General features: G+C 42.8%; 1 long non-coding RNA gene across 2 annotated transcripts in view; it reads right to left on the bottom strand.

Moving 5' to 3' along the window:
* The window catches only part of LOC107982388 (uncharacterized), a 93,112-nt gene that overhangs the window by 9,520 nt on the left and 65,342 nt on the right, over positions 1–18,250 (bottom strand). For both annotated transcript variants that reach the window (XR_001729902.2, XR_010003282.1), the window contains one exon: positions 3,812–3,924. This is a non-coding gene — a long non-coding RNA (uncharacterized LOC107982388). The remainder of the gene's footprint in view (positions 1–3,811; positions 3,925–18,250) is intronic.

Below are 18,250 nucleotides of genomic sequence, written 5' to 3'. Positions count from 1 at the left end.
TGGGCCCTTCGTATCCACTGAGGTTTGGTTCCAGGATACACACACACACATGGATACCAAAACTGTTGATGCTCAAGTCCTGTCATATACAATGGTGTAGTGAAATTGTATCCCTTATATAAGTAAAGGTTTCCTCTGATGTTAAGTCTAGTTGTGTCTGACTCTGGAGGTTGGTGTTCATCTCCATTTCTAAGCTGAAGAGCCGGTGTTGTCTGTAGGCGGCTCCTAGGTCATGTGGCTGGCATGATTGCATGGAGCACTGTTACCTTCCCACTGGAGCGCTACCTATTGTTCTACTCACATTTACATTCCGAACTCCTAGGTTGGCAAAAGCTGGGGCTAACAGTGGGAGCTCACCCCACTCCCCAGATTCAAACCACTGACCTCTTGGTCAGCAAGTTCAGCAGCTCAGCGGTTTAACCCACTGTGTGCACCCTTTGATACAATGGCATAATGAAGGTTTACTTTTGGGATTTAAAATATTTTTTTTGAGTTACGGTGATTGAATCCCTGGACACAAAGTACGTGGATTTTGAGGGCCAACTGTACTGACTTTAATACTGGGGCAACTATAGATTACTGCCTAGAATAACATTGTGCCAAGGGGATTGGTGACATTGAGCCAATACAGTGCATGTATACATCAGGGTCATTGGGGCAGGAGTCAGAAACAGAAAACCAGGTCAGTAGGAGGACGAAGGGGGGTGGCTTAATGACTTTTTGAAAGATTGAAAGAAGGGGTGTTTCACATCTAAAGACAAGAAAGAAAGGTGTGAGATCTTAATTACAGAGTTTAAAAACACCTAACTGTATTACAGGTAGCAAATGCAAGGCAGTGACTAGAATGTTGGAGATCATAGAATCATAGTACCATGGATAGATGGCCATCCAGCCTCTGTTTAAAAGTCTCCACCACACTCCAAGGCAGAGAGTTCCACTTCTGAACAGCTCTCACAGGAAGTTCTTTCTAATGTTCAGGTGGAATCTCCTTTCCTGTCATTCGAAGCCATTGTTCCGTGCCCTAGTCTCCAGGGCATCAGGGTCAGTATTAAGTCTCAAATTTCTTGAAGGCACGAAAGAACAATAACATCCACCACCAAGACACTACACTCGGAAGACCATCATCCTTGAGCTATGAAGGATTGCCTAAGTAAGTAAAAAAAGCACCACAGAGTTGCATTGAAAAAGTTAGAGATGCCAAGACATTATAAGGTAAAGGTTTCCCCTGACGTTAAGTCCAGTCATGTCTGACTCTGGGGGTTGGTGCTCATCTCCATTTCTAAGCCAAAGAGCCGGCGTTGTCCATAGACACCTCCAAGGTCATGCGGCCGGCATGACTGCATGGAACGCCGTTACCTTCCCGCCGGAGCGGTACCTATTGATCTGCTCACATTGGCACGTTTTCAAACTGCTAGGTTGGCAGGAGCTGGGGCTAACAGTGGCCGCTCACGCCGCTCCCAGGATTTGAACCTGGGACCTTTCTGTCTCCAGCTCAGTGCTTTAACGCACTTCGCCACCAGGGCTCCTGACATGTATATTCTCTATGAATTTTCTAGGTCTTCCAAAGCAACTCCATGGCAACTTCTGAGGGAAGTATACCATAGAATGCACTGGATGAAATAGCAAATTCCACCCCCACCCCCCCAATGCAGGTAAGTGAAACCACAGATATGGGTTCCGTAGTTACAGAGGCATTACTGTACAGCCCGTTCCAAGTCAGAATTCATGCAGGTAAGCTAAGAGGGTGTTATGAATTGTAATTAAACTGTTTTATCATTAAAATAATTCAATTTTCTTAAAGGATGTTAACAATTTTGAAGGCAAGGAAATAGTGATGACAACATTTTAGATTTTGGAGGAGAAAGGACAATAAGACAATGCTATATGGCGGGTTAGATTCCTTGTCCAAGATTGTCACAAGGGACTCGCTCCTCAAGCAATGACCATTGCAAAAGCATCAGTCCTTGCATCAGGGAAAGAAGTGGCAGGAGGGATGTGCATCCTTGCTTTCTCTTTCCCGGTGGCCTCCATGGCAGGAAAGCATTTCACCCTCTTGCACAAACAAAAGTGTAGCAATTATCGCACACTTGCATGAATACTCATCTATCAATATTCACATGCGTGTTTCAGCAAAAACATTGAGGGCAGCTTTAGCATAACATCTTGTAAAGCATCGTAAAAGAGCAATAAACCACCAGGATAAAGACGAGTCTTAAAGTTAATGAAACAAACAGAGGGGTTGCGGAGTACAGGGCATAAAAACGGGGGTGGGGGTGGGGGGTGGAGTGGTGTTGTTGCAGAGCAGAAGATCCCAAAGGCTGTGTGTTGCTCTACATGGGATAAAAGCAGGATGAAACCCTTTCCTCCTCATTTATTTCCACTGCTATCATTACAACAGCTACTCTTTGTCTGCCCAACATGCCAGCTTTCATCTCAGTGATGGTAGTAAAGGAGATCACCAGTAAAAGCTTGGCTGGCAGAGAAAGTCTTCTCAATTTCACCACCATGCTGGCATTTAATATTTTGCCCCTTTTCCTTCAGTTTGGCAGGCATGCCTGCCTACCAGCACTGCAAAGTAATTCTTTGAGAAAATACTGGTAAAACTGTTTTCCCCTTATTTTTGTCAAAAGTGTTTCACAGAAATTGGGACTGGTCATGAAATTGGTAACATGCCTCCTCCAATGTAGCCCCAAAGTTACTTCTCTGGTCTCCTCAAACACTCTTGCCTCCCAAAAATATGTATAGCAAAAAAAAAAAAGTGAATTGATACTCCTTAACTCCATATATGAAGTTGAACATTCCTTTCTTCTCCCATTTGGATTGTGATCCACATTTAAGTGCTGTGATATAATTTAGGGGGTGCAGAATGGACCCAGGGGCATACAATATAATATAATATCTGCTTCTATCATTCTAACCAGAAGGATTGTAGCGAAATGAAAAACAAGGAAAGGAAATCACTGGCACCCTGTTGGTAAGATACTAAGGTGTGAAGTTAAATTAAAGCTATCTCAACTCAGTTTTTTGAGCATTACTTAAATCAGAATTCTGTTCCAACAAGGCAACAACCAAAAGCTGCCTCCAAACCCACCCTGCAAATCATGGAGTCCATCTCCCAAACACCACCATTTCCAGGTTGTCCGAAAATAAGGGGGCCTACAGCACCTGTTTTCAGTTATGTGGATGTACTATAAGGACAACATCTCCAGGCATATTCCAAAAATGGAGGCCTGTGCCGGTGCCATCAGAGCTCATCTAATTTGCAAGGTCTTTGGCCTTTTCTGCCAGAGAGTCCTGGTGCCTCACTAAACTACAAATTCCAGGAATCAATAACAGAATCCACAGCAGTTAAAGTGGTGTTGGACTACATTAACTCTACAGTGTAGATGCACCCATAGCTACAGATATGTTGTTACATGAGACATGTTCATCTCCCAATTGGTGATCGTGGCCAATATTTATGATGGTGGCAATACATATTATCTGAACAAGGGAGTGATTCTCTAAATAATGATTAATGAACAAATTAATGATTAACGAACAAGGCAGTGATTCCCAAATTCATGTTTTTAGGTATTTTAGGCCTTTCTCAAGTCCCATTGAATACAAGGAGACTTGCACTAGGGTTGGCACATGCAGGACTAGCCTGCAGATACATGTGGATTTTATCTTCACTACACTTTAGGAATTGACACATTAGTGTGCAGGTGTTTCTAGATACATTAGCATGTCAAAGAGGTACATTACACTCCAACTTTATGTTCCCACACTTTCTAAGAGGGAAGGATCACGTAACAGGCTACAGACTTACCCCTGTGGTTGCCTTCACCAGCTGTTCCTGGAAATCCAGAGAACGAAAGACCATATAGCTTCAGCTGTTGACCTTGTGATATAAGGGCTAATCCCAACCTGTGGAATGTAGCACTGGGACCAGAGAGAGAGAACACAAAATTATGAGAGAAATAAAGACTACAGGCTGAAGAACTGTCCATTTGAAGGCCAAATGAGGTTATCAGGATAATTCTAAAAAACAATTGAAAAGATAGGTAATGTGTGCAAAACTACAGGCAGGGAAAGAATTACAATTAATTCCAAAAACCATGGATGGCCAAGCTTTGGCAGCTGCTTCATACATCTGTGAACAGCCTGATCTTTTTGGAACCTGGAAAGGTTACCAGACATGCTGTCTGGGGATTCTGGAAGTTGTGATACAAGCAAGCAAAATTTCCAAGTTCTACTCTAAGTTTGCAATACAAGAGGTCACTCTTGTGAATGAGGTACTGTATGTTCCCTACAGGTTTTCTTCCTTCAGCCAGAGTTGTTGCGTAGCTAACCTGTTACATCACAGGGTCTGTCCCTAATACAAGGTAATGGTGGCCAAGACTCTTGTGCATCATCTGCCTCAAAGCAACAACAACACATAAAAGCATCAATAGGAAAGTTAAGGAAATACTAAGCTGAAAGTATTGAGCATTCTATTTACATAACATTTTGAAGAGTCAGTTGAAATGTACAAGAAGCAAGACCTTTTGGGTGGTGGCACTTTCTCTATGGAAACTCAACAGGTCAACTCAGCAGGGAACTTTTGAAGGCTTCTACAATCTTTTAGCTCCACTAGGTATTGGGAAGTTGATTCAGTCTTTTATTGGGCATCCCCGCTGCTGTCTGTATTTTGATTGTGTATTTGCTTCTGACTATTTTATTGGTTCTTGTAGTGTTTTATGGATACATTTAATTGCTCTCTTTATGATATTGTTTTTATGCCTTTCTGTTGGGAGATTTCTTGAGTGCAGAAAAGTAACCTAGAAATAAAATTATTTTTATTGTGACATATTATGCAAATATAATATTTTATTGTAAATTCATTTTATAATTGTATTGTTTTGTTACAGAACTATATTTATTTGTTTTTATTACAAACAAATGTGCAGCAGTCACTGATCATAAGAAAACACTCTCTTTGGATGGTAGTATTCAGTCTTTCAGTACATGCTTGCATTCGTAACTTAGTAAACTGACAGAAATTTTCCTGACTTGAATACAAGCACATGAAAAACGGTACACATATATGGGGCATGGACCAGATGGTATTTGATGTATATCATGCATTGCATCATCTAATTTAACTCCACCTGATAAGTGTGTGTTAGGTCATTGGAGTAAGGTTTAATATTCAAAGTAAGTCCACTGGAAACTACAGATATTAGCAATCCCAGCCATATTAGCATATACTGCCTCTGATATGATTTCAGAAAAGCTCAACCTTTTCACTGATATATTTAACTGAAGAGCCAGCATGGTGGTTTGACCAGGGCTATGGAGACGAGAGTTTGACTCAACCATGAAACCCATTGGGTGACCGTCTGCAAGTTATGCTCTCTCCATCCAAGGAAAGCAATGGCAAACCTCTTCTGAACGAATATTGCAAAGGATGCCTTGTGATAGTTTCATCCTAGGGTTGCCATAGATTGTAAATGACTTGAAGGTACACAACAATCCTGCTGAACCATCATAGCATGGTGGCTTGGAGCATGCTCTTATTTTAGGGAAACAGGATAGCTGATGCTGCAATTTAGGAGTTATTTCTTGATTTGGGTGTTACTTCCAATTCATCAGATTTATAAGTTATTTCCAACCTTCATAGTGACTTACAAAAGAAAGCACACAGACATAGCCAATACAACACTATATAATGCATAATCAATGTAATAAGAAAATTGCTCATAGTAACACCAAGAAAAAGGTGATAAAATCATATTCATATCACATAGTTAACTGAGCTATGGTCTTCAACCAACCAATCCAAGGGGGATTTAATGGTCCCAAGATCCAGAATGCTGGCAACTTTACGGCAGATGTTGTCACAGACACACATCCTGACAACGCAAATGGCCCCTCACAATACAAAAGAAACAAACCAAACTTCTTCTTACATACATGCATGGACTTCCATCATATCCAAAAGAGGTATTCAGTGCTTTCTCCTTATCTTTGGAAATTCCCATGTGACCATGCATACAGACACACGCAGATCGTAGCCCACTAAAACATAAATACTTCTCTCCCACACAAAGTAGTCTTCCTTGTCAGATGGGTCCTGTTGAGTCAAGAGTGGCATTTCCCTGCCAAAGCCAGTCAGAAGCAATCAATAATCTCTCACATCAGGAATTCATTGACATCTGCTACCATGACTGAGCTGGCAGGACCACCCAACCTCTCCAGGAGGCCTTCCACTGTCTCTTTAAGCGCTTCAAGCCACCCAAGTGGTCTACTTCCTGCAGAAATGTAATACAGATTGCCAATGCTATAGTGGGAATGCTAACGGGAATGAAACTATGAAGCATCCGGATAAGGCAAACACACAGTTCAATTACAGTCTCTAGCCTATAATTTCCTAGAGTTGGAGGATTTTTTTTCCTGGTGTAGCTTATCTCCTCAGAGGGCAGGGCAATACTAGTCCTATTCAGTTTGATTGAGTAGAAGTCCCTTGAGTTCTCAGATATTTTAATCAACATTACCAGAAGTCAACTGTTCAAAAGTTATATCATGCAGTCACTCCACATCAAACATAGGATTTTTCCAAAGGTCCATATATTGTTTTGTAATGAAATTCTCTTGTGGTTTTGCATCACTTTTTCTTTAACCACCCTCCCTCCCTTTCCAAAGTTAAAGAGGGGGAAACGAATTTACTGCCTTTTGACAGGTAGTAGTAGAACCCATCTGTTTGGATGTATCCAAAGCTTACAGCTTCACTGTCCATAACAAATACAGAACATGTAGGGATGTAGAGGAAATGGAGATAAACTCATGCACAGTACTGTTGTTAGAAGAGCTGTGGAATTCTGTGTTGACATGGATGTTTGTCACTGTGTAGCATGGAAACAGTTGCATTTAGACAGCCATGTGCAGTTAATCATTGGCTACGGCTCCCTGGCATATATCCATTCTGTCCTGACAAACAACACACATTATTTTATATTATTTTACACATTATTTTTACAATCTGTGCCCGAGCATAACACAGTTAATGTTAATGCAGATGAAGAAGCTGTGTTAATACACTGAAGCATTTTCACAAAAGAGGGAAATCAGTCACTCTGGACTTTATACTGTTGGTGCTGGGATTTTTTTCCTTCTGTACATCCTGTGATTGATTTGGTATCGAATACCTTTTTAATCTAGATTATCTATAGTTACCCTTCCTATGTGACAAGTATGACGAACTGAAAGCTTTTTTCTGTTGTGCTAAGCCTAAACTATGATACGTAGTTGAATATCAAAATATCCATGATCAGAAAATAACAGTCCAAGTTGATTTTCTTGGTTTTCCATGTATCCCATTATTTACTTCTTTTGCTACTATGCCTTCCTCTTATTCATGCTAATTGTGTTATTGTAGTTGTGTTCCAAAATCAAGAAAAAGCTGAGCACTTGCTGAAATTGGTGAGTCTTAATGTGTGTGACTTCGGCTGGATCACGGCTATCATTTGAGTACAAATCGCATTTCTCCCAAGTGCAGCTTGAATGAGTCTGCTTTTTAAATTTTGCTCTAAACCTTTGTAAGAAGGAACTCAACACTCAAATTCCTTGCACACATGATACCCTTGGCCCATAATGATAAACAGACTGGACACAAGAAAACAACCTGACCTAATGATGATAAAATGACAGTGGAATAGCACAGTATGGCAACCTTTGTGTGTGTGCATGTTTAATGGCTGCTGTCTCCTCAATTTGTTTCATTCATCCTTAGCATTGGGAGAGTATGCTGGAAAAGGTGAGGAGCCAGCTGTCATAGTTTTCTCTTGCTGGTTACCTTGGAATTTCTCTGAAAGGAGGACTGAGTCCTTCAAAAAACCCAAAAAGAGAGGAATGAGAGTCCAAGAAATATTCCCACCTGCTTTCAGGTCCCAGTGAAAAGAAAACTGTGTGAATAAACAAGTGACTCACTATAATTGCATTTAGCAACAGGAAAGTCTTAATCGGCTTAAAATTTATCCCCTTAGCCCAAAACTCCAGCCCAAAGATTATGGGCAGCAGATGCTATTGCTAATATTTCAGGATCAGGGAAACCTTTCCAGCTGTGCTCTGCCCAGGAGGGGTCTAGTCCTGCTCCAGCAGTTGTTTGGTTTCTTTTTCTGCCCTCTGTCTTCTAAGAATTATCACCATTGGGTTCTTCATAGCTAAAGGGCATTTGAGCTGCCACCAGCTGGTGTTCTGACCTCCTGTGTCTTCAGGCGGCAAACTCCCTTAAGGGGCCTACCTACCACAGAGCTCCAAAGTACCTTCACCTGCAGAGAAAGGCTTTAGTCTGCAGCTGCAGCCTTTTTCCTTCCCGGCCCCAGCAGTTGAGGCAGTGAGGAGGCAGTGTGGCTTTTGATGACAATGAAATAAAGATTAAAATACCAAGCCAGAATGATTTATAGGCATGAGAGAACACAGCTCATAACTGGCAGGTTCATGGTGCCCAACACCAAGGAGACGATTCAAGGATAATTGTGCAAAGCGTGTTAATGCCAGAAAGGGATGATGTAAGGCAGGGATGAAGAAAACTAGACCTGAATCTTCTGGTAGATCTCAGGGTGATTTCTGTCTACCAGTTGTTTAACAACAATACAAACAAAATCATCCTTTTCCTCCAACACTAAATTTTACTGCTGAAATAGAGAAAGATTGGAGTAACTAGAAATGATTTTTTTAAAAAACATTGTATGGGGAAAGTATGGACTTTGTTTTGTCTTGGATGTTGAATCAATTCTATATTCAGAATTCTTTTATTCTAAAGTGCATGTCTTCTTGGAAAGTTCTGAATAGGCAGAGTTCTAAGAAATGCAAGATAAACCATGAAATTGGTGATCCTATGACATCTGTAAGGTGAACCTATTACCATTTTTCTGGCAAAATCTTTTCAGAAGAGGCTTCTCATTGCCTCCCTCAGAAGCAGTGGGAGTGTAATTTGCCCAAGTCGCATAGTGGTTTTCATGGCCGAGCAGATACTGAAACCATGGTCTCTAGAGCAGTGGTTCTCAACCTGTGGGTACCCAGATGTTTTGGCCTTCAACTCCCAGAAATCCTAACAGCTGGTAAACTGGCTGGCATTTCATAGAATCATAGAATAGTAGAGTTGGAAGAGACCTCAAGGGCCATCTAGTCCAACCCCCCGCTAAGAAGCAGGAAATCGCATTCAAAGCACCCCCGACAGATGGCCATCCAGCCTCTGCTTAAAAGCTTCCAAAGAAGGAGCCTCCACCACATTCCGGGGGAGAGAGTTCCACTGCCGAACAGCCCTCACAGTGAGGAAGTTCTTCCTGATGTTCAGGTGGAATCTCCTTTCCTGTAGTTTGAAGCCATTGTTCCGTGTCCTAGTCTGCAGGGCAGCAGAAAATAAGCTTGCTCCCTCCTCCCTATGACTTCCCCTCACATATTTGTACATGGCTATCATGTCTCCTCTCAGCCTTCTCTTCTGCAGGCTAAACATGCCCAGCTCTTTAAGCCTCTCCTCATAGGGCTTGTTCTCCAGACCCTTAATCATTTTAGTCGCCCTCCTCTGGGCGCTTTCCAGCTTGTCAGCATCTCCCTTCATCTGCGGTGCCCAAAACTGGACACAGTATTCCAGGTGTGGTCTGACCAAGGCAGAATAGAGGGGGAGCATGACTTCCCTGGATCTAGACGTTATTCCCCTATTGATGCAGGCCAAAATCCCATTGGCTTTTTTAGCTGCCGCATTACATTGTAGGCTCATGTTTAACTTGTTGTCCACGAGGACTCCAAGATCTTTTTCGCACACACTGCTGTCAAGCCAGGCGTCCCCCATTCTGTATCTTTGATTTCCATTTTTTCTGCCGAAGTGAAGTATCTTGCATTTGTCCCTGTTGAACTTCATTTTGTTAGTTTCGGCCCATCTCTCCAGTCTGTCAAGATCGTTTTGAATTCTGCTCCTGTCTTCTGGAGTGTTAGCTATCCCTCCGAGTTTGGTGTCATCTGCAAACTTGATGATCGTGCCTTCTAACCCTTCGTCTAAGTCGTTAATAAAGATGTTGAACAGAACCGGGCCCAGGACGGAGCCCTGCGGCACTCCACTTGTCACTTCTTTCCATGATGAAGACGACGCATTGGTGAGCACCCTTTGGGTTCGTTCGCTTAGCCAATTACAGATCACCTAACCGTAGTTTTGTCTAGCCCACAGATCCACCTAACCGTAGTTTTGTCTAGCCCACATTTTACTAGTTTGTTTGCTAGAAGGTCATGGGGGACTTTGTCGAAGGCCTTACTGAAATCCAGGTACGCTACATCCACAGCATTCCCTGTATCGACCCAACTCGTAACTCTATCGAAAAAAGAGATCAGATTAGTCTGGCATGACTTGTTTTTGGTAAATCCGTGTTGACTATTAGCAATGACCGCATTTGTTTCTAAGTGTTTGCAGACCAATTCCTTAATGATCTTTTCCAGAATCTTGCCTGGTATTGATGTGAGGCTGACCGGACGGTAATTGTTTGGGTCGTTCTTTTTTCCCTTCTTGAAGATAGGGACCACATTCGCCCTCCTCCAATCTGCTGGGACTTCTCCTGTTCTCCAAGAACTCTCGAAGATGATTGCCAGTGGTTCTGAAATAACTTCCGCTAGTTCCTTCAATACTCTTGGATGTAGCTGATCTGGCCCTGGCGACTTGAATTCGTTTAGAGTGGCCAGGTGTTCCTGGACAACTTGTTTCCCTATTTGGGGTTGGATTTCCCCCAATCCTTCGTCCATTCCATGTTGCTGAGGTTGAAGATGGCTTTCTTTTTGTGAGAAGACCGAGGCAAAGAAGGCATTAAGCAGTTCTGCCTTTTCCCTATCCCCTGTCACCATCACCCCATCTTCTCCTTGCAGTGGCCCTATCGCCTCCTTTTTCTTCCTTTTTCTACCAACGTAAGCAAAAAAACCTTTTTTGTTGTTTTTTATGTCCCTGGCAAGCCTGAGCTCATTTTGCGCTTTAGCCTTGCGAACCTTTTCCCTACAGGAGTTGGCTATACGTTTGAATTCTTCTTTGGTGATTTCTCCCCTTTTCCACTTCTTGTGCATGTCACTTTTGAGCTTTAGCTCAGTTAGAAGTTCTTTGGACATCCATTCTGGCTTCTTTGCACTTGTCTTATTTTTCTTCTTTGTTGGCACTGTTTGCATTTGCGCCTTGAGTATTTCACTTTTGAAAAACTCCCATCCATCCTTAACTCCCTTGTTTTTTAATATCGGCGTCCATGGAATGCCGCTCAGTAATTCCTTCATTTTTTGGAAGTCAGCTCTCTTAAAGTCCAGAATGCGTGTTTGACTTGTCTTAGTTTCAGCATTCCTTTGTATTGCAAACTGCAGGAGCACATGGTCACTTGCCCCTAAGGATCCAACCACTTCGACTGTATTGATCAGGTCTTCCACATTTGTTAAGATTAGATCAAGAGTTGCTGATCCCCTTGTTGCCTCTTCTACCTTCTGGACCATAAAATTATCTGCAAGGCAAGTGAGGAATTTGTTGGACTTTTCTGGGACTTGTAGGCCAAAACACCTGGGGACCCACAGGTTGAGAACAACTGCTCTAGAGTAATAATCCAATGCTCAAAACATGCTGGGTTTAACATATGGGAGAAAACCAGGCTCTCACAAATAAAAATCCCATTTGACTTCTCTTTAAATATACCGTCGTCTCTCTTTTCATCCTAAACTACTGAGACCCAAATAGGGAGCCTCTGAGGTGGAACAGTTCTGTTGTTTGGACTCTTTACAAACAAACCTCCTACTCAGTATTGTGATCAAGGTGTCCCCCCCCCCCCAGGACTTTGTAAAAGATAGTTCAAAAATCAAGACTTTATGTTCTATATTTCATAATTTATAGTAGAAGGTGATTGAGACTTTTTACTGGAGTTTACTGTGGATTATCCCTGCACAGAAGGTGTTTGACCTTTTAGCCTGAGGCAAGAGATAACAACTTCCTTAATCTTTTCTTTAACCAGTGACAGAAGCACTTCCTTTTGTTTACCCAGACAAAGGAGTTAGCAAAGGGAAAAGGCCAGTTTTAAACCACATGCTTTACAATCTTTTCCCTTGGATCCTGGATTTTCTTATGAAACTTTATGAACTCTCGAACTTTGGGTGGCTGGGAGTGGGCAATATGATTTCTGATTCTATGAATGTATTCCTATATGTCTCCCTTCCCAAAATGCCTCATATATGAAAAATAGAGTGACTGAGGTTTGACTCAGCTACATGCAGACAGCCCCCCCCCCCTCCGATGGGCTGGAGTACCCTGCCCAGAGGAGATTATCACCTACTCTTGCATGGACAATTATTCAGGCTGTTCCTCCTTCTGAGTTCGGAGCAGGCCATCAGAAGGAAGAATAGCCCACCCTTCATCCACACAATTATTCAGGAAACAGCTCTCCCTTTGTCAATAAACCAGATCAGCGTGTCAGACAAATATGTAGATTGGACATATTGACTCATCCATCCTTTTCATAATCTGCTTGGCTGTCCATTAATCGCTGCTCAGCCCGCCCCTTGTCCCTGATTGGTAGACTGTAGGAAGCCATCTGATTGGGGGGATTTCGAGCCGCCCAGTCAAAGAGCCAATCAGAGTGGAACTGGGCGGGGAAAGGCGGGGAGGGAGATTTGAATTGCTCCGCCTGTCTTTTTGCTTATAAAAATTGCTGCCATGTATTATGTGACATGTCATCACGGCGAGCGATTGCGTCTTGACATCCGCGTCAGCTGACTCGAAATAAAGACAACTCGGTTCTCTCTTTTCAGGATTTGGGTGAGATTATTGTAGGAAATAGGGTTTTAATTTGCAGTGCCCCCGCTGGCCAGGATCGAATCCTGCGGTCAGAGGGCATCGGTTCGTCCCTGCTCCAGGGACAAACCCTAAATTTGCTCGACAACAGTATCTCCATGTAGCAAAGAGCAAAAGTCTGCTCAGCAAGTAACTTTTCACACTTCCCTAGTTTACAGTCTGATATGACCAAACATCTGTCTCAAATTGTGTGCCATAATGAATGCAGAATATCCACCTGGGCAAAGCTGCTGATGAATACTGGCAAGCTAAGTTCTCCGGAAGGACTGGTTTTCCTCCCTTGGTTTCACCTGCCTGCTGGATCACCCAACTGCCTGTTTACCCCAGTCCCTTGCCAGCCCTTGGACCTGTGCTCCTGACAAGCTTGATGCTCTGTAGTTCAAGAAATGTGCCTGCCTGGCCTCTCCTGATAAATTAGCTGGGAAAAGTTTATGGAGATGAATTCTCCACCATTATTTCTGCTCCAACCAATTACCTGCCCAGAGAAGTTCACTCCCCTTAAAGCATAAACCCTTGGCAGCTGCATAATTCCTTTCCAGTTTTTTATGCATATGTACAGTATATGTATATTTACTTAGTTTGAGTTGATGGCCTTTTTTATGACCAAGGTTGTAAAAGTACTAGAGAGCCTTCTATACAGCTTGTGCTGTGCAGCCTGGTAAATCTAGGTCGGAGGCAGGTGGGGGAAGGCGGGAAACAGGAAGATGGGTTATAAAGGGTGGCCTCTGTGAACCTGGGTGACATATACACACTTGTCTATGTTTTCCCCTCCTATCTTTGGTTAATAAAAAACCACAGGAATCCTTTCAAGTAATATTGGGTACTTGATGATAGATGAACTCAATATGTTTCCACAGAAGGTACCTATTGTGATGGTGGTGGTGCTGAGCTCTGCAGTATGTTGGAGCAGGTGCATCTACACTAGAAATAATGCAATCTGACACTGTTATGGTTCAGTGCTATGGAATCATGGGAGTTCTCATCAGACATAGCCAGTATAGCCAGTGAAGGGGAATGCTGGGAACTGAAGTTAAAGGACACCTAGAGCAGTGGTTCTCAACCTGTGGGTCCCCAAGTATTTTGGCCCACAACACCTGGAAATCCCAGCCAGTTTACCAGCTGTTAGGATTTCTGGGAGTTGAAGGCCAAAACATCTGGGGACCCACAGGTTGAGAAGCACTGACCTAGAAGGTTACATTGAGGTAAGGATGAATTACTGCATAATTCAATGTCATATATCAGGCCCTTGAAATGTTTGGATTACAACAACTAAAATCCTTTACCGTCAGCCCTGTTGGATAAAGCAAAGTGGAATTGTAGGCGCAAGTCTATATTCTTCCCATGTTATTTTAAAAATACGTTAAAGAAGTGATACCTAGGAACACAACGACTTTGCTAACTAAGATGTACCTGCTCCTAGGTTTATGGAAAGGAACATTTCTGTGGATCCAGGTCAAAAGCTTAAGAACATTGAAGGCTGACAGATTGTCAGAACTCATTTGTTATGGGACTGGTAAGTCTCTCCGTTAGGAGCCTGTGGGAAGCTCAAGAAGAGGCAAGCTAAGCATCACAAATAAGTATCAGTGAAAACGTCATATGTTTGCATATCTAGCTGAGCCCAAAAGGAGAACGAGAAACAGGTTTGTGGTTGTGTGAAATCTACCCTCCCATCTCCCCAGACCCTGCAGGTGTCAGAATATTTCTATCATGCACTTATCATTCAGAGCCTTATGGAGTCTGGCTGTGGGGTCATTCCTTTGCTGCCCATTTTCCACACCAGGGGTGATCTAATTACACAGAAATTAGTGGCGAGAAGAATCATTTCATTTTATAGCACTAGGAGGCTAAGCTTGCTATAAATCAAGGAAAGAGAATTGACGAGTGGGCTGTCTCAAGGTAGGTGGGAATCATTGCTCATTGTATCTCCCTGGCAGGGATGCCATTTACAAATGATAGGCTGGCATTTCCCCTGTCCCCATGTTTCCTGCCCAGTTCACAGACTCTACACAAACTATTCACTGAGCAACCATTGTTGTCTCCAGTAGTGTGTTTGTATATCAGGACCTAAATCCAAATGCTACAATTTCCAAACAAAGTCAATGCAAGTAGAGTAAACACTGCTCTTCCTGTTCCTCTTTTTTGGCACTTTAATGTGACATAGAGTTGGTTGATTGTCTGACTGCAGTTTCCATGATTGTTTGCCACTGGGTCTGTTGACTGATGGCACTTGCGCTTCAATGACACCTGCAAGTTATAGGTTACTCAAGCCTACTTCAAACCTTCCAGAGAGGCTAAGCCAGGAGACGTGGAATTGGGCTTTCGGGTATGTGGAAAATATAATGCCTTAAAGACCGACAAAGAAACAGATCAAGGGGAAGACTAGGGCCGCTTCCACACAGCTGAATAAAATCCCACATTATCTGCTTTGAGCTGGAATGTATGGCAGTGTGGATTCAGATAACCCAGTTCAAAGCAGATATTGTGGGATTTTCTGCCTTGATATTCTGAGTTATATGACTATGTGGAAGGGCCCTAGGAGTTTATCTCAAAACACCACTGTTCCTGCCATTAAATTTCAGTGAATCCACTTTTTCAGTCCTAAAGCAAACATTTGAATGGCAAAACTAAAAACTCAGACCTAGGTTCCCACTTACTTCCATTGCATTTGGTTAGTTAGGATCAGAGTTGTGGCCCTTCCACACAGCCATATAACCCAGAATATCAAGGCAAAAAAATCCCACAGTATCTGCTTTGAACTGGGTTATCTGAGTCCATACTGCCATATATTCCAGTTCATAGCAGATACTGTGGGATTTTATTCAGCTGTGTGGCAGAAGCCTTGGACTGGGTGACAGCCAGGAAACACATCTTCACAGCAGTTTTACATCTGTTGTTCCATTCTTTCACAATCAAGCTGACACAGAAATATGAGCTGGGAGTGGATCCATTTTGTGATCTTTTCTTAGAGCACTCGTATGCAACTGGATCCACATTTACCCCACCAACACCAGGCTTGGCTCTGAGAGATTTGTAGCAGGGCTATAAAATGTTTAATTTATCAGCAACTGTTTGTGATAGGGTCACTTTTGGGTCACCATAAATTGGAAAAGACATGAAGGCACACAACCACAAATTTGCAAAATGGATTCACACAGCCTTAACTACGAATAGGAGCATTGAGCCTCGGGTTATTGTTGGGCTTGAGAATGATGAGAATTGAAACCCAATAACATCTGGAGAATTCAAGTTTCACACACACACATCCCAGCTGAATATTTTTAAAGCACTACTCAGTTTCATTTTGCAAAGTCAATTTCTACCTTAAATTGGGATTAGAAACTGGAAGTCTAAAAGCCAAATCTGTTTCTGATCCCATTCAGTTCACTCCCATCCCCATGCAATGGTAATGGAGACATCAAGCAGTGATCTCAGAGGGAATGTTTTGCAGACAATCCACCTGTGAAGCACAAAGAGGGAAGCCCCCACCTCATGTCCCTTTCCCTACAATTAGCTGCTGATCGGGGCCATAGAAAGATCAGCCATGTCCCAGCTGATGCTGACTGGCTGTTTTACAATGGGAAGCATGGGGGCAGGTGGAGTTAACTAGAGATATAAAATGCCTTTGCTCTCTAAATAAGAAATTTTCAGGAGGATCAGTTCATCTCATAAAGCATTAAGCATTCTCCCATCATGTAGAACAGTGGTTTTCAATCTATGGGTCCTTAGATGTTTTGGCCTTCAACTCCCAGAAATACTAACAACTGGGATTTCTAACAGTTATAGGCCAAAATACCTGGGGACCCAAAGGTTAAGAACCACTGATGTAGAGAGACTGTTGGCTATCCTTTGATACACTTTGGACAACACTACCCCTCAACAGGAGTGATCAGCAACTTTTCTACGGACACAATGCAAACTGCTTTGTGAAATACATCCACCTTGGGTTTGACACTGCCCAGATTTACCCACAGATACAATTCATTAGCCTGCCCTAGAAGCACCTTGGGCCACAGCAACTTCCCTTCAAAAGGTTCCTGCATATGCCATTTCAGAAAACTCTCTGACACATCATAGCAAGTCCATGCAACACCATAATGTCCTGGTTACTACTCAATGGGTTACTACTACTCCCTCCCTCGATGGATTGCCACCTTGTCGTGGTGAGGGGGCTTGTGTGTTCCAATGAACCTGTGGGCGTAACCATCAGAGTCATGTCCTCCCAGGAGGGACTGAAGGGGAGGTTCCAGGCCAAGCAGACCTCAATGGCGGATCAGGCAGAAGACAACATGGCACATGTTGCAATGGATGTGAAGGCAGAAGAAGGCTGCAACAGATTGAGAAGCCACTGTTATCATGTTAACCATGCCACTGGTTGGGACCCTCACTCTGCAAAGACTGTGTGTTGATCGGCTGTGCACCGACCTCCACACACTTAAAAATCTTATGCACAGGCGTCTTCCAAGAAAAATAAAACTCTTGTAAGGCCATCATACTCAGATAACGAGGAATTTCCTAAGTAAAGTAAATACTCAATTGTTAAGAAATTTGATGCTGGATTTTTTCCCCGTGGGGAAAAATTTGAAGCAGTAGTCTGGTGGTTTCCATATCAGTGAAGCGGTGAATCCAAGTTTGAGTTCAAACTTTAAAGGTGCTGTCCAAGGTGCTGACTTCTATTCCTATAATAATTTCAACGTTTTAGTACGTCTAGCTGTCACTGCACCAAAAACATGTAGCATTTTAAAAAGCAATAATCAGTATATTTACAGTATGTTTTTAGGCAATGCAAGCTGTTGATGTCCAACTGATTCCTCAGGGGAAGTTAACACACACTTAAGGCATAAACAGAAGTCCCATCACCGCTTCATTTTGCACCACATCTCCTTGACAGTCTTCTGCAGATGCTGTTCCTTTGATTTCCTGCTCTCTGAAATTCTGGAAACCATTTGTATTTCTGGAATGTGGTGTCAGCACGTTGTTCTTATTGTCATGCAAATGCCTGACATTTAAATGTCATAATGACCTTCCTGAGCTGCAAGGGAAATCTGTTTGGTGAAATATATGTTGCAAAAACGGACTCTGTGAAGGTGGTATTTGGCATACTAAGATCAGTGCCTGGGAGGGAGGAGAGGAATTTTCTGCTCTTTACAAATCAGACTTCAACGCTCTACCACATCCAGCTCCTTGGAGTTGAATTAAGCTGCCACCATATAGTAAATCCTATCTTTACCATGGAGAGACTTTTTCCTTGCATCCTGCTCTCTTCCCACTTCTCTCCCATCACAAAGAAGGAGATTCAGGGCTGCCTTTATGGCTCATAATAAGAATAATAAGCAGCCAGAGCTCTTGGCTCCGGGGAACAGCCGGGAATGTCATTAGATGGATTCCTGTGGCAGCCACTGTGGAATGCCTTTGGCCTTGGGCCCAACCATG

This window comes from Anolis carolinensis, chromosome 2 (genome assembly GCF_035594765.1).
Source record: "Anolis carolinensis isolate JA03-04 chromosome 2, rAnoCar3.1.pri, whole genome shotgun sequence".
Lineage (NCBI taxonomy): Eukaryota > Metazoa > Chordata > Lepidosauria > Squamata > Dactyloidae > Anolis > Anolis carolinensis.
This window is presented reverse-complemented; position numbering and strand designations above follow the sequence as displayed.